Source organism: Dromiciops gliroides, chromosome 3 (assembly GCF_019393635.1).
Source record: "Dromiciops gliroides isolate mDroGli1 chromosome 3, mDroGli1.pri, whole genome shotgun sequence".
Taxonomy (NCBI): domain Eukaryota; kingdom Metazoa; phylum Chordata; class Mammalia; order Microbiotheria; family Microbiotheriidae; genus Dromiciops; species Dromiciops gliroides.
Window position 1 is genome coordinate 588,318,784 of NC_057863.1, and position 17,409 is coordinate 588,336,192.

Genomic DNA, 17,409 nt, shown 5'->3' on the forward strand with positions numbered 1-17,409 from the left:
TTCATGTTGAGAAGAGACACACACTTTTCACATGTTGTGAAGTCAGGGAAGAAAAGAGAGCTCTGGGTTCCCCCAGATTTATACAAGTACAAATTTCTTCTACAAATATGCTCACAATATGGATCCATATGTACCCTTTTTTGGAATCTGGACCAAATCAGGTCTTTTAAAAGAGTGAAATGGACAGATGGATGAAGTGGCATCCCACAGAACATTACATAGACAAGAATTGACTAGGACTCAAGGGACATAAATATCATAAAAACAAGGAAATCAGAATTGGACCTGATAGGTCTTAACCCCCATAGCTCCTTCAGGCAGAAATCTCTGTAATAGAGTCCTAAGGACTGGAAGAAAATATTTCTTAATCTATTTATTATGAAGAATCACAAAGAATTTGAACCTTGGAAGAGACCTCAACAGCTACCTAGTCCAGCCATATGCAAAAGGAATTCCCACTATAATGTTCCCAAAAGTTAGTCATTCAGCCTCTGCTTGAAGATCTTCAAGGAGAAAGAACCTACCACTACTAGAGGAAGTGCATTACACGTTTGGATAGCTCTAATTATTGGGAGGTGCTGGGGGAGGGGGTTCCTGGCAACAAGGTTCTAGCTGAATCTTTGTCATTTCAGACCCCTGGTCATGTCCAAAAGAAGTCATAGCCTACCTAGTACTATGAATTGCATATTCCTTTCTACCAATGTTCCCTGTGCTATCTCAATCCAGGAAAGAAATGTTCTATTCTTATTCCCTCATGGTTCCCTGTTAATCTATGCAAGTGTCTATGAGGGGCTGGAAGAAGGCAAGGCCTTTTCCTGATTGACTGTGATGGTGTCCCCTTTTGAGGCCAAATGGGACAAATTTAATCCCTCTTCCACATGCCAAGCCTTCACATATTTTGAGGTAGCTATCATGTCCATTCTAAGTCTTTTCTTCTTCAAACTAAATATGCCCAGTATTTCAACCAGTTGTCATATGACAAAGACTTGAGGCTCTTCACCATCTTGGTTGCAGGAGTATCTAGAGGTATCATCTAGAATTATATTTTTTAGTTTGTCAATGTTCCATTTTAACTGTGGCATCCACTCAGAACTGAATACAATCTTCCATATGAGGTCTGACATGGACAGTGCACAGTGATACTATTGCTTCTATAATGCTGACAGGTATTCTCTCCATGTAGCCCATGATTACATCAGCTTTTTTGGCTGCTATGTTACACTGTTGACTGTTGAGGTCTTTTTTTTTTTTACAACATGCCTGCCTCGTCACATGTCTGTGAAGTTGATTTTTGACTTTCAAAGATTTTACATTTATCCTTTTTAAATCCCATTTTATTAGATTTAGCCCAGAATGTTGGCTCTGACCAAAGAGTATATATGGAAAGACTTTGGGAGGTGGTAGGGCGTCTGTGAACTTAGATGGAAAATTTATTACATCTTTGCTTTTGTTAATCTCTAACTGAAATCTAGAATTTCCTTCAATTATCTTAAAACATTACTCTGAGAAGGTGCACACTGCCACTGAGGCTTATGACATTAAAAAAGTGAAGAAGCCTTGCTCTCACCTATCAAGACCTTTCTGGACCCTGACTCTATTGTCTACCAATTATCTATCATCTGAAAATGTGATAAGTATGCCATCCATGCCTTCACCCAAGTCATTGACCAAGAGAAACATTAGATAGCTCAGAGCTACAGTGTCTTCCACTAGAAGCCTGGTCCAAGGTAGTTAAGCATCAACTTCTGTATCTTCAGTAGAATATGGGCTTCTCTAGGGATCCAAATCATCTGTGTGTGTGTGTCTCTCTCTGGATGGTAAAAGAAGGAGCTGTTCTGAATAGGTCAAGTTACTGAGTACAGTGACTCTCAGTGAGAAGCAAATTCTGACTAGCCTGTCTACATCTATGTCTGAGAATGTCATTTTGATACCCAATGTCTTTTGACAGTAAGACCTAGCAAGAAACAGACAGTCCCTACTAAGAGATGTAAGAGCAGACAAAATTCATTGTCTTTGTCATTTTAAAGAGGCTTAATCACAGTACCATGTTGCTCCCTCCTCCAAGGAGAAAATCCTCCCGGAATATAGACATTAGCAAAAGCAAATGTGAAGCTTGCTGGGTTGAATTCGCCTGGTGGCACTGACCATGGTCCTGAACCAAGTCCCAGACACTTGCAGTCACTAGCAACAGTTGTTACACAGACCTGGTAATACCTACTTCTGTCTTGGTAGTGACTCAACAAGAAGGCAGAACTATCTTGGCTAATCATCAATACCAGCAACTTCATCTGTGAGCTGAGAGGTGTCTTCATCAGGGGAACTCTAAAGACCTTAATTTTAACAATGCATTTCCAGGAGCTGCTCAACTAAAAGAACCTGCCCCTGCCCCCTTTCATGTCCAAAAGAAGTCATAGCCTACCTCGTGCTATGAATTGCATATTCCTTTCTACTAGTGTTCCCTGTGCTATCTCAATCCAGGAAAGAAATGTTCTATTCTTATTCCCTCATGGTTCCCTGTTAATCTATGCAAGTGTCTATGAGGGGCTGGAAGAAGGCAAGGCCTTTTCCTGATTGACTGTGATGGTGTCCCAGGATAATTTGTGGCTCTCAAACCCATCTTTCCCAAGTGCCCATGACTTGAGGTCCCATTCTGATTCTTTAGATGAAATAAAAAAGAGAAGAGGCATGAGCCATTATACAGAGTCTTTTTGTCCTTTGTCGAAGAAAGCCTTTTATGACCTGCCAGCTGCCCTCCAAAGGTCAGGTTCCTGGAATGTGTGCATTGGTAAGAAAGGACTCCTTCCAGTGTAAATGAGAGTAATTAGGACCTCCTTCCTTGGGCAAGTGGCTTCTTTCAAAGAGGCTTCCCCCAATCTCCCCGACACCCTGACTCACCATAATCAGGCAGGAGTGACCTAAAATGTAGGCAGAATATGGGGCACTGTTTATATGATACACCTGGAAGGCTCTGACCACCCAAAAATATCTCCTACTGCTAAAGATGTTGAAAATCTGCTGTTATACACGCGCAGATCCATCAAATGTTTGGGCATTAATTTATTAAGACATAAAGGATCTATGCAAAAACAACTTCAATAGGATTTTGACGGAAACCAAGGAGGAACTGAATAAGTGGAAAAATATCTCTTTATATTGTGCTCATGGTTAGCACAAGTAAATATAGTAAAAAATGCCAATACTTCCCAGATTTAATGCAATTCCAATAAAAATACCCATAGGTTACTTTGTAGAATTAAAGTTATGACAAATTTTATATAGAAAAATAGACAAGAATATTAAGAAGAACTATGAAAAAGAAAATTGGCAAAGGGGGACTAACACAATCAGGCTTCAAAATGTATCTAAATGCAATAATTATTTTTAACTGTCTGGCATGGGGAAAAGAATAGAGAACTAGATCAATAGAATAAAATAGAAAACCCAGAAATGAATAAATATATGGAGAGAGACAGAGAGAGAGAGAAATAATATACAAACCTCAGTGGAACGTGGAACATTGGTCAAAGGATATGAACAATCTTCAGAGGAGGAAACACAAGCTGTCAATAATCACATAAAAAGATTTTCAAATTCCCTAAGAATAAAAGACAAATCAAGACAAGCAAAGGATACACATTATACTCACTGAAATGACAGGAATAAGAAAATTCAATGTTGGTAGGGCTGTGAGCAAACAGGACACTGCTCTCAGTTGAGCCAAGAAGGGTCATTGAAGAACAATAAACTATGTATGAATTTACAGCTAATAATAGGTAGTATTTATATTTTATGAATAATTATCTCATTTTATCATCACAACACCCTGTGAGGTAAATGATCTTGTTATTCCCCCTTTACAAATGAGTAAACTGAGGCCAGGAGAGGTTGCCCAAGGTCACATGGCTAGGAAATGTTTAAGACCAGGTTTGAAGGGGGCAGCTAGGTGCTACAGAGGATAAAGCACTGGCCCTGGATTCAGGAGGACCTGAGTTCAAATCCGGCCTAAGATACTTGACACTTACCAGTTGTGTGACCCTGGGCAAGTCACTTAATCCTCATTGCCCCCCCCCCCAAAAAAAAAAAAAGATCAGGTTTGAACTCAGTTCTTCCTGATTCTTCAGTCCAGCCTTCCAGCTTCTAGGACAACTGAAATATTTATACAGTGAAATCAAAACCAGAGAATTCCCCTTTTGTATTGTCCAGGAACCAACTAGCCTATTGTGTAACTGTATGCATCTCCCACTAAGTCAGCCTGCTCAGCCTTGGCACAAGGCAGAGACCGCTATGTAGGAAGTGCTGCTAGTCTGTGTCAGTGAATGAGCAGCAAGAAGGAACTACCCCTAGGCAAGATCAATCATAAAGGTGACAATTGCCAATGAAAATTGCCCCAGGCCAGGATAAATAGGCTCTCAGCTAAGAGTATGGCTCTGATGTTCCCACATGTTCCCTTTGCCTCCATTCTTAAAGGACAACACCCAGGAAAGAAGTCAGGCTAGAGTTTCTGCCAAGTAGGGGGAGAGAGAGAAACAGGAAGGTTCACATAAGCCAATTAAAACAATTCACATTGAGATGTGAGAAGTTGATAGTACTTCTGGATGGAAGGGAAGGGAGGAAGCTGAATTATAAAAGAAGAAGCTTGTTAATCCAAAATATTCTCCACTTGGTAGAATTTCTGGTGGGCCTTGTGACTAAGGGAAAAAAAGAGTTCCAGACACACTTGGGGAGAGATCCTTATGTTGGAATCAGCCCCATGTAGAGCGGCTGCCCATACTGTCTATACATAAGATGCCTATTAGAATCCCTTCCAGCTGGGGGCAGCTATGTGGCACAGTGGATAGAGCACCGGTCCTGGAATCAGGAGAACCTGAGTTCAAATCTGGCCTCAGATACTTGACACTTACTAGCTGTGTGACCCTGGGCAAGTCACTTAATTCCAATTGCCTCACCCCCAAAAAAATCCCTTCCAGCTGCTGGCTCAGGTTTGGGGTAACATTTTTTTTGTTGTTAAATTTCTGACAATGGAGAACCACCATCACTTCCCTCTCTTGTTCCCACAAGCAGGAAGAAAACATCTCTAAACAGGAATAAAAACAAACGTGCTGAAAAACAAACTGAAGGCAAGAAAGGAATAGGGGAGGGACCTGGGGGTTGAGACATATGGAGGAATTAAGGGACTATTAAAATTCAAACTGGCCAACTGGCTATCAGGTTGGCTACACCTAAGAAGTAGAATGGAACTCTATAGTAGGAAAGTCAGATGGGCATGGCTACTACTTGAGCTAGGAGACAGAGATAACTCCAGAGGACCAGACTACCATTCCAAAAGAAACATTCCACCCCTCATTCAAGCTTTCCCCACCCCAAAATGAACTTTCCCTTGTCAGGTGGTCACCCCATCCATCTTCTATGAAAGCTCTGGCCTCCCTTATGGTCAAGGAGAAAGATGTCTCTAAGCTGTCTCCTCCCCATGAAGGGAAGTCTTTGACTTCCCAATCAGCTACCTTCTCTAGCACCCAAATAAAACACCATTTTATTCTAATTGGATTGTGTGGGCAGCTAGGTGGTGCAATGGATAAAGAACTGGTCCTGGATTCAGGAGGAGCTGAATGAGCTGATTCAGGAGGAGCTTACTAGCTGTGTGACCCTGGGCAAGTCACTTAACCCTCATTGCCCTGAAAAAAAAAAAGATTTAAGGGGGCAGCTAGGTGGCACAGTAGATAAAGCACCAGCCCTGGATTCAGGAGGACCTGAGTTCAAATGTGGCCTCAAACACTTAACACTTACTAGCTGTGTGACCCTGGGCAAGTCACTTAACCCCAATTGCCTCACCAAAAAAAGAGGGGGGGGGAGAGAGAGAGAGAAGAGAAGATTTAAGTAGCTCCTGTGAACAGGGCTCTGTGCTAGATTATACAGAGATGCAGAAATGGCATAAGGCAGTCCCTGCCTTCATGAAGCTTACAGTCTAGGTAGGGGAGATAGAGTGTGCTAAATTCATAAAAATTATATTAATCATAGTTTCCAATTCTATAGCACTTTACAGTATACAAAATATTTTCTTGTTACCCTGTGAGGTAATTGGTATGAATAATATTATTCCCATTTTCACATGAAGAAACTGAGATTCACTGCAGTGAAGTGACTTGCACAGCTGTGATTCAAACCTAGATCTCCACACTTCAAATCATGCTCCCCTTTGCACTATTTCTCATATCCACATTCTCTGGGTCTTTCCAGGTTTCACATGTTGTACTTCCCTCTATGCACCCTATGATTCAGTGACACCGGCCTCCTTACTGTCCTTGAACAAGACCCTCCATTTCCCGACTGTAGGTGTTTGCACTGGCTGTCCCTCATGCCTGGAATGCTTCTTTCCACATCTCTGCCCCCCTGGTTTCCCTGGCTTTTTTCATGTCTTGGCCCATCTTCCTCAAGAGCCCTTTCCTAGTCCCTCATAATGCCACTGCCTTCCTTTTTAGTTTACCTCCCATCTATTCTGTCTATATCTTATATGGACATAGAGGTTTACATGTTATCTCTCCCATTAGACTGAAGCCAAAGGCTGTTTTTGCCTTTCTTTTGTTCCCTTAGCATAACGCTAGGCACATAGTAAAAAAAAAAAAAAAGCTTGTTGTCTTGTGTATGTGTTTATCAGTATCTGAACATGCATTTGTGTAAGTCTGACTGTGATATTCTAGCACATTTGTTCGGGGGGGCAAGGTTTTCCCATGATAATGTAAGGAATATTTTTAATAAACTAGTCTGAGGAGGAGCAGATGGAGTCCAAGAGGGGAGGAGAAAAGAGGGAGAGACTCAGACATGGCAGATAGGATTCTTAGCAGGAGCTGGGAGCCCCCCCACCCCCCCCCAGGACTCCATCCTCTGTCTGGACAGCTGTCATAAGAAGACGTGACATTATCAAGAGAATCCAGGAGCCTCCAAACCTGCCCCCAACAAGCTTTCAGACCCAGACAGTTTCCTATACTGCCAGACTCCCTGGAGAGTGGCCCCAGTCCCCACTCACTTGACCTAAGCAGAAATTTACACTTGGTGAAGTTTCCTCCCTCCACGTTCCCCCCACACACACCCCCAGCAGAATCCTCAAGCCTGAGAATGCCCCCAGCTGTTCTGTCTTTCTATTCCAGCTGTTCCAACTGGGATCCCACAGACAGTTAGTGGCGGAGGCTACACTTATCAGCGAGGAGTCAGATGAATATGGTTACCCAGGGGCTGCTTTTGACAATCTGTCTCTCGGGCCCTTTAAAAATGGCCACAGAGTGGCAGTTGATATATTAAGATATTTTTTTCTCTCTGCCTCTAATTTCAGACTATCCGTCTCCCAGGTGGAGGCTCCGTGACAAGCGGTATCAGGCAAGCAAATGTAAACAGGCTGTTGGAGCAGACTGATGATTGTGGCATTGCTCGCCTCATTCAGAGCAGATGGAGCCCTGAAGGGTGTGGCCTGGGGTGGCACAGAGGAGACGAGGGACAGAGACACCCAGATACCTTAAGACCAATTGTCTCCAGGAGTTGCCCTGCCTCCCTCTCTCTCCATTTCCTCGGTGCCAGGGAAGTTCATCTTTCTTAAGGTTTTAGGAAAATTCCAGCTTTGTTTCTTTAAATGGCTAGCAGACTATTGCCAAGAGCCAGGATCTGGGAGGCCATAGGCTGAGGGCCACCACTGGAATCTTCTACGCTGGGGAAAGGCCCTTGAAAAGTCCCACAGTCCTCTCAGTCAGACCTCAGCTGGGATGCTGCGTTTAGTTCTGGGTACCACCTTTTGCCAAGGACTCTGACAAGCCTGAGAGTATCCTGGAATGGTAACTAGAATGGAGAAGGGCTTTGAGATCATCCCCTGTGATCATCAGTTCTTAAGATCTTTGAGCACCGCTAAGCAACTTTTAGGTCATCTTGTCCAGCAGCCTCACTTTTGCAGATGAGGAACTGAAGCTTAAAGAGATTTGTGTCAAAGGTCATTGAATCAAACCCCTAATTTTACAGTTGAGGTAACTGAGGCCCAGGGAAGCTAAATGAGTTGCCTGGAGTCACACAGATAGTATCAGAGATATGATTTGAATCCATATTCTCTAACTTCAAACCTAGAACTCTTTCCATTGCACAGGAAGGAACTAGGGATTAAGTTGGAGATAAGACTTTTGAAAGGTTTCGATTTTATTGTTGGTAACTTCCTGTGTGTAAACTCTCTTCACCAATACCTTCAATTGATCTGTTAGAGAATTGCCCTGGGCACTGAGATGTTTAAGAAGCTTGCCCGTGGGCACACAGCCAGTATGTATCAGAACCTAGGTCCATCTGACTCCAAGGCTCTTCCTCTACCCAGAGACAGCATGATATAGTAGAAAGGAGACCTGTGTTTAACATTTTTCCTCTACCATTGCCTGTGTGACCTTGGACAAAGCACTTAATCTCTCTGGGACTCAGTTTTCTCATCTGTAAAATGAGAGGAGTGGATCAGAAGGTCTCTAAGGTTACTTCTAGCTCTCTATATAGATTATCCTATCAACTCAACTATACTTAGTAGATGAAGTCTGGGGCGTGACTGCCTGAAGCTCAGAGACATTGTGACTAGCCCACAGTCACACAGCTAGACAGTTTCTCAGGTGAGATTGGAATCTGTCCCTCCCTGATTCCAACCCCAGAATTCTATTCACTCTATATCTCACCCCTTCATATGTACTCAGAAAAGGATGAATCTGTGATTCCCTCAGCTATGAGGAAATCCAGGCAGACCACTCATACCCATGACTTGGTCTTCCTAGGAAGTGCCTGAGGTACCTAGAGTTGGAATAGCTTGTCCAGGAACTTCCAACTAGTAAAGTCAATCCCTTTGATTTACAGATCAGGCATGTGGTATTTAAAAATTCCAAGAGACATAGTTTATGGGTAATTTAATCATTTTATTAATAAGGGCAGCATGTTTATTAATAAAAGGATGATTATTTGGCTGTCTCTCTTTGACCAAAGACCCCTCACAGTGGTGGGCTCACAATTTATATGTCCTCGGGAGAACAGGTACTCCTGAGGATGGCAATCAACTCTGATTGGTTAACAATTAATGAGAGAATAAATATTACAATGAGAGGCTGGGCTATATTACAATGAGGGTGTTGGGGAATGTGACTTGAATCATCCAAATCTTGGTCAAAGAGACTTATCAATTTCCATATCACCTGTCTGACACAAAAAGAGGATCCACATTTTCCCAGACCTGTCTAAGTAAACACAATAAGCAGGAATACACCCATTAGCCTACACTTAGAATTTCTTTCACTCTCTTTGATTAGATCTCAGGCATCCTGGCTGGCTAAGTTTGTTTGTTTGTTTGTTTGTTTGTTCGGTAAGGCAATTGGGGTTAAGTGACTTGCCCAGGGTCACACAGCTAGTAAGTGTTAAGTGTCTGAGGCCGGATTTGAACCCAGGTACTCCTGAATCCAGGGCCGGTGCTTTATCCACTGCTCCACCTAGCTGCCCCTGGGTAAGTTTTTGAGAAAACACTGATTGATTTCTGTATGAGGAAGTGGAAAAGGGAAAAACCATTGGTCCTAATTCAATAGTTATTAAATACAAGAGAGAAATAATCATTTTCTCAGACAATTGAGGCCAAAATATGTTACAGAGTTTGCTCCAGGATCATACAAGGGACCCACGAAGTCCCTTCCAAGAATAAATCACTGTGGCCCCATGCTGATGTGAGTAGCCGAAGCTGGATAATGACTAGATCCAAGCTAGCAGTCTACTGAGGCTGCCTTATCTTTCTGTAACCAGCAGCTGGAAGAGGGCAGGAAGGCCAAACCAGGTAATAGCCAGAAGGATTGCCTGTGTAGAATGGAAAGTATTCTCCCTTACAGTGATAGGCTCTCAGAATATGGAACAAGCCTAGAAGCCCAGACTCCTGGGTTTAACTTCCAATAAATCTGCTGCCTCCCTACACTACACAGGTAGGTCTCAGCTTCCCACTGTCGCTATTCCCTTCCCATTCATTCCTCATCACAGAGAATATGGAAACTGTTTCACAGGGCTGTTGTGAAAAAATGAAAGCCCTTTGTCAAACTTAAAGCAGACTAGTGGTTTTCTTGCCAGAGGAAACTCTCTTTGCTGATTCGAGTCAGCAGTCAATGGGCAGCTTAGAGAGCCTTAAGGAGTTGACTGGGGCCCTGGGATGCTGTTACTTGTCCAGGGTCACCCAGCCAGTATGTGCCACAGGGAGGACTGGAAAGCAGGCTGAATCTAAGGCCAGCTCCTGTTCCCTAAACCATGTCACCTCTGATTTTTGAGTTACTTATCATTATGCTCAAGACCAGCTGTCTCATAGAATCACAGAAGATCAGAGATAGGAGGCACCTCAGAGGCCAGCTAGTTCAATCCCTCTTTATTCTAAAATTTCCTCTAGATCAACCCTCAGCAAATCTAACCTTTGCTTTAAGAGTTCTAGTGAGGGAAAGCCCCTGATCTCCTTAGAAAGTGTGGTTGAGAAAACTTGGTCATAGTCTGTGGGTTATCTATAAAACAGAAAGCCAATTCAGAATTCAAATTATTCAAAAGCTTCTGATTCTGTTGTTCTGTCATGTCCAACTCTTCATGACTTCATTTGGGGTTTCCTTGGCAAAGGTACTAGAATGATTTGCCATTTCCTTCTCTAGTTCATTTGACAGATAAGGAAACTGAGGCAAACAGGATGAAGTGACTTGTCCAGGGTCACATAGGTAGTAAGTGTCTGAGGCCAGACTTGAACACAAGAAGATGAATCTTCCTGACTCCAGGCTAGGCGCTCTATCCACTGGACTACCTTGCTGCCCTGATTCTAGTGAGTATAAAATGAGAAGATAAATCCTGTGAGGAGTATTTTGGGGGGAAAGGAAGAAAGCATTTCAGCCTCCCCTTTGATCAACTTCCCACCCCCAACATCATTGACTAGAAGAGGACTTCATAAACTGGAGGCCCAGAGGATGTCTCAGCTTCCCATCAGCATCCTGGCAGTGTCCCCCAAGGACAGCTGATGGCCCCATCCATCCCAAGAGCCAAGGACAGACTGGACACAGATCCAAAGCTCTACAAAAACACAAGAAGAGAACTATAGCATGTGAAAGGGGCACTTTTTGAGCATTCCACAAAGGGAAAGAAATGATTCTGAGTCACTAGGAGTTATAAGTTACTCCTTTGAAATGGGCTCTCCAGGCTTAAGGCCACTTACTCCTGGATCCTGTAGGTACCAGGAGGAGAGCCTGTCACAGACTTCTACATCCATACTGTGACACCTTCATAGATACTCCTTTATAACAAATGAGTCTAGCTGACTAAATGATATCAACAAACAAGCACAGTGGGAAGCACACCAGTGGAAGCTCATGAGCACTACTCAAAACACTCCCCCAACCTTTCAGGCCTCCCCTCAGGCCCCTGAGGAGCTGGGCCGGGAAACTGGACTGACCATCAGGGTAAGTAGGAGTTGGGATAACAATAAGAACAACAACAGTAACATTTCTGTAACACTTTAAGGTTTACAAAGTGCTTTATATCTCTTAGGTCATTTGCTCCTCACAACATCACTACAGAGTAGGTTATTATTATTCCCATTTTACAGATAAGGAAACTGAGGCTGGGAGCAATTAAATTACTTCCCTCCAGTCATACAGGTTGTGCATGTATAAGGCAGGATTTGAACTCAGGGCTTCCTAACTCTAAGTCTGATATTCTATCCGTTGTGCCACCCACTTTCCTCCTAACCTCAGAGCACGCATGAACCAACTGACAAGTATTTATTAAATATTCACTATGTGATAAACTCAGAGACAGGCTCTCAGGATACAAATGGGGCAAAGAAACAGCCCTGTCCTTCAAGGAACTTAAAACACAATGTGTAACTTTGGGTAAATCACTTAACTCCTGTGATCCTTGGAGCCCTCATCTGCAAAATGGGTGTGTAATACAATAAAACTTTGACGCTCTATCTCCATACAGCTACAGTGAGGAGAGAAGGAGATATTAAGTGTAAAGGGCTTGCAAGCCTTTAAGTACCATATAAATGTAAATGCTCCTAAGGCCCTTGGCAAACCCTAACCTACTATGTGCCATGATAAAAATTTCCAGGAAGCTCAGAAACTTGACATAGAAGTGAGCAAAGGAAGAAGACACAAATATTCCCATTTTTCAGAGGAAGAAAGTGAGGCAGCAGGAAAGTTGAGAAATCTGTAGTGAGTCAAGTATGTGATGACTCCAAAAAAAATACTCACCAAGAACTGCTGGTACATTTCAGGGGGTCAGACAAGGTCATTCCTGCAGTTACTGTCCTTGCCCAAACCAACAGAAGTACAAGGTGATTCCTTACATCTTCAGGGAATTCAGGACCTTCTAAGTGAAGTGAGAAAGCTGGGTAAAGCTTCCAGTTCTTTCAGAAAGAGCAAGGCATAATTTTCTGGTGGCTTCCATTGACATGGATAGAGCTGAGAAGCTGCCCATCAACTAGTATTTTACCAGCTGATCAATTTTGTGTAATTCTCATTGAATTAAATCAAATTGAAATTTAATTCCCTTCCAGGAACAAATCCCATGAAAGGGATTCAGGGAAGTGTTTGACTTCCTGCCGGCACCTGAAGGATGAAGTCAGCTGAAAGGCTAGAACACAATGTGTCTGTCACCCATGATGCCCACCCCTAGGAAGACACGCGATGGGTATCGGCTTTGGATGCAACCTTCTGGTAATTCATCCTCTCATTACAGCTTAAACCCTTCAATCCACTGAGAATTCCACCATCATCTTCACTGAAATCTGAACACTGTGTGACTTTCAGTAATGCAAGATGCATTTGTCACCTCTGGAAACTTGGGCTAGTATTCAGAAAGAGTATTGTTGAGTGCCGTCATCTCTGTGTTGACACTGCAGTCTGCTGTCTTGGTCTCTCGGGCATTATGCTCTTCACCTTCTGGGTTTGAGAAGGGCCTAAAAGGGAGTGAGGTATTTCACATGGCAAGTCAGTCAATAAACATTTAGTAAGTGCCTGCTGTGTACCAGGTATTGTGCTAAGTGCTACAGATACAAAGAAAAGCAAAAGGTAGTCCCTGCTTTCAAGGAGCTTACAACCTAATGGGGGAGACAACATACAAGCAGCTAAATACAAAACAAGGTATATAAGGACAGCTAGGTGGCACAGTGGATAAAGCACTGGTCCTGGATTTAGGAGGGCCTGAGTTCAAGTCTGGCCTCAGACACTTGACGTTTACTAGCTGTTTGACCCTGGGCAAGTCACTTAACCCTCATTGCCCCACAAAAACAAACAAACAAACAAAAATACCAAAACAACATAAAAAACCAATCTATATACAGGATAAATTGGAGATTAGCAACTAGAAATAAGGGGGATCCAGAAAGGTTTGCCCCAGAAAGTAGGATTTATAGCTGGATCACAGTGTGAAATTAAGCACCTAGGACAGATAGAGAAAATGACGGTCCTGTAGACTCACAGAAGGGACCCTGATTGATGAATCAGCTCACTAATAGATTGATTAGGTAAATGTTCAAGCTTCTTGATACCCTCACCATTGGAAGAAAGTCTCCATTGGGAGCCAGCAAACAGTCCTTCCTATTTCAGCTTCTCTTCCTTCTCCATCTCCCCTTCTCTTTCTCCTCCTCTTTCATCTTCTCCCTCCTTCTCCTTCATCTTCTCCTTCTCCTCCTCCTTCTTCTCTTTCTCCCAAAATTGGTCAGAATTAGTATCCAATGAGACTGAGGTTGTATCAAGTTCAAGGTCACAAAAGCAGTAAGTGTCAGAGAGGACTTGAATCCAGGTCCTCTGACTGTTGTACTCTTACCATTGGACCACACTGCCAGTATGAAGAAAACATGAGGAAAATCCCACACTCTCAGGTAAATTAAGGGGAGGATCATAGACTTAGAGATGGAAAAGCCCTTAGAAGTCCACCCCCTTCATTCTACAGGTGAAGAAACAGGAGCATAGAGGGTCACAGAGCTAATAAGTGTCTGAAACAGGATTTGAACTCATATCTTCCTGACTCCCAGACTAGCACTCCACCTACTATGCCATCTAACAGTAGATCACAATTTCACACAATGCCATGACTGGGAGTTGCCCAGAATGGGAAAGAACACATGGGTTACATCTTACTTCAGTGGAGGGAAGTACCCTCCACACCCACTTAGATTACTGGAGTCTGCAAGAATCACTAGGGACAAATCGCAGCTCACGATAACTTTGGATCATAGATTTAGGACTGGAAGGGAACTCAGAGAACATTAATTTTAATTCCCTCATTTTACAGAAGAGAAAGCTGATGGCCCAAAGAGATGAAGGGATTTTTCCAAGGACACACAGATAGCATCAGAGCCCCCCTCCCATATCCAAGCTATTGCCAAGGCCTATTGACTCCTCTTTTGCAGCATCTCTGTAATACAGCCCTCTCCTCTCCTCTGACACTGCCACCCCTTTAGTGAAGACCCTCATCCCCTCACACTTCCATTGCTGCAGCAGCCAGCTCGTGGGTCTGCCTGCCTCAAGTCTCTCCCCACTCCAATCCAACCTTCATTCAGCCACTGAAGTGATTTTCCTGAAACAAAGGTCTGATCATGTCACCCAACTACTCAATAAACTCCAGTGACTCCCTATTGCCTCTAGGAGCAAATAAAAAGTGTTCTGCTTGGCATTTGAAGCCCTTCATAACCTACCTTTCCTCCTACCTTTCTAGTCTTCCTACACTTGAGTCAACACATCACTGATCCAGCGACACTGGCCTCCTGGCTGTTCCCCAAACCAGACAGTCCATCTCTTGGCTTCGGGCATTTTCTCTGGCTGTCCCTCCCCATGCCTGGAACATTTTCCTCCCTCTGCTCTAACTACTGACCTCCCTGGCTTCCAAACCAAACTCCCACCTTCTACAGGAAGCTGTATCTAACTAACCCCACTTAATCCCATGCTTTCCCTCTTAATTATTTCCTATTTATCCTGTATATAAGTTACTTAGTATATATTCGTTGTGTGTTGTTTCCCCCATTAGATTGTAAACTCCTTGGGGGCAGGGACTGCCTTTTGCTTCTTTTTGTATCCCCAGTGCTTAGCATAGTGCCGCAGCATTTAATAAATGTTTATTAATAGATTGATTGATTCGAACCTGGATCACTAAACACAGACAAGGCACAAGCAAATCCAAGGAAAACCTGGAGCACAAAGGTTAGGTTACAAGGGGCATGTTTTAGAGACTCACCATCACAAGGAATTTTTTTCCTTGTTTAGGTCTGGGCTCTCTCTCATCTTTGTCTTCCCATCTCTCTTTCCCTCATGCATTGAAGAGATCATTTCTCCCTCCCTACTCCCCACTTCCTTTAGCTACAAGATTTTTGGCCTCTGAGTGGCCTGAAGTCCAGAAACGCTGTTCTCCTTGCTGTTACTGGAACATTGACTGTGACCCTCCACCTCTGTTCTTTTACCCCGGATGTTCTTTTGACCTTCCTGGAATGCCCTTCCTCCTCACCCCCACCTCTTAGCTTCCTTATCTTCCTTAAGATGCAACTCAAACCCCACATTCTTTAGGAGACCCCTGCTTTCCCATTCCTATCTCCCCATCCCCATGCTAGTGCCTTCCCTTGGAGACTATCTCCAATTTGTTATATACATATATATATATATATGTGTGTGTGTGTGTGTATACATATATACATATTTTATATATGTATGTGTGTATGTATATATACATATTGTTAAGGGCTAAAATTCTAGCTAAACTGTCTAAAATATCTAATGAGTGGTCGCCAATAAATTATAAGCTTTAGCAAGAGTTAGGTTTTTAAGTATTTATTAAGGAGAATAAGAATTTGGTAAAGAGAGAGAAAGGCCTAGATTCCTATCTATTAAAGGGAGAGCACATTTCTAGCTCCCTTCTCCGCCAGCGTCCTCAGGAAAAAGAGCGAGACTGAGCGCCAGTCTCTTCCTTCCTCCTCCCACTAGCCCGCGTCACTTCCTGACTCCTGGTCTTGCCCTCAAAGACCTTCCCTTCATGGGCAGAACTCTTCTACAGTAAGTATCCAGCAGGTGGCGTCATTCCAATCGTTACAATATATACATATTTATATATGTACGTGTGTGTATATATACATATATACATATTTATATATGTACGTGTGTATGTATATATACATATATACATATTTTTTATATGTGCTGTGTATGTATATAATATACATATGTATCTTGCACATACATGGTTGTTTGCACATTGTCTCCTCCCCACCCTGTTAAAATGTGAATCCCCTGAGACAGGAGCCGGTTTTTGCCCTTTTTGTGTCCCCAGCATTTAGCAAAGTCTGGCATATAGTGCTCAGTCATTTTTCGGTCATGCCCAACTATTCATGATCCTATCTGGGGTTTTTGGGGCAAAGATGCAGGAATGGTTTGCCATTTTCTTTTCCAGCTTATTTTACAGATGAAGACACTTAGGTTAACAGGGTTAAGTGACTTGTCTGGGGTCTCATAACTCCTAAGTGTCAGAGGCTAGATTTGAACTCTGGAAGATGAGGCTTCCTGACTGCAGGCCTAGCACTCTATGCACTATGGCGCCACCTAGCTTCCCAGCTTATAGTAAGTACTTAATAAATGCTACTTGGCTTACTGGCCCAAGGATTCCCTGACCTCCCAGACTCCAGGGCAAGGGCAGCCAAATTCCAGACCATGTACAACAGAATCTCTGTGTTTGAGCACAACTTAATTCATTTGTCTATTCATTCTGAGGGTAGCTGGGTGGCATAGTAGATAGCTTGCCAGGCCTGGAGTCAATAATCCTGAATTCAAATCTGGCCTGACTTTTACTAGCTGTTTGACCCTGGTCAAGTCACTTCACTCTGTTTGCCTTAGTTTCCTCATCTGTAAAATGAGCTGGAGTAGAAAATGGCAAACTACTGCAGTATCTCTGCCAGGAAAACCCCAAATGGGGTCACAAAGAGTTGGTTACAACTAAACAACTATTCATTCAACAAAAAATAACTTGGTAGTTATCATTAGAGATGGCACAGTCTTCTTATACCAGCTTCTGATCCAGCCCAGATCCCAAAACCCAAGTGTCATTGCTCCATGCCTGACATGGGACTTTATACACAGCAGGCACTTAATAATGGCTTCTGATATAAAGGAGTGACATAGCCCAGTCAGGGGAGGAGGGGGGAATTTGTGGGAAGAATATTCTTGTGTGAAAGAAGCTTCTCCCTCTCTCCTTCCCCACCTAGTCTAGGAGGCCAACAGGAAGGGAAATATTTCTTTCTTAAGGCCACCAGCCAAGCAGACTAGATAGCAAATGTTTCTCTCTCCATAGCAACAAGCCTCCACTCCAACCCTCGGACCTTTCTCTTCTATCTTCCCCTGGTGGGGGTCTGTGACCCACTCCTTTGGAAAC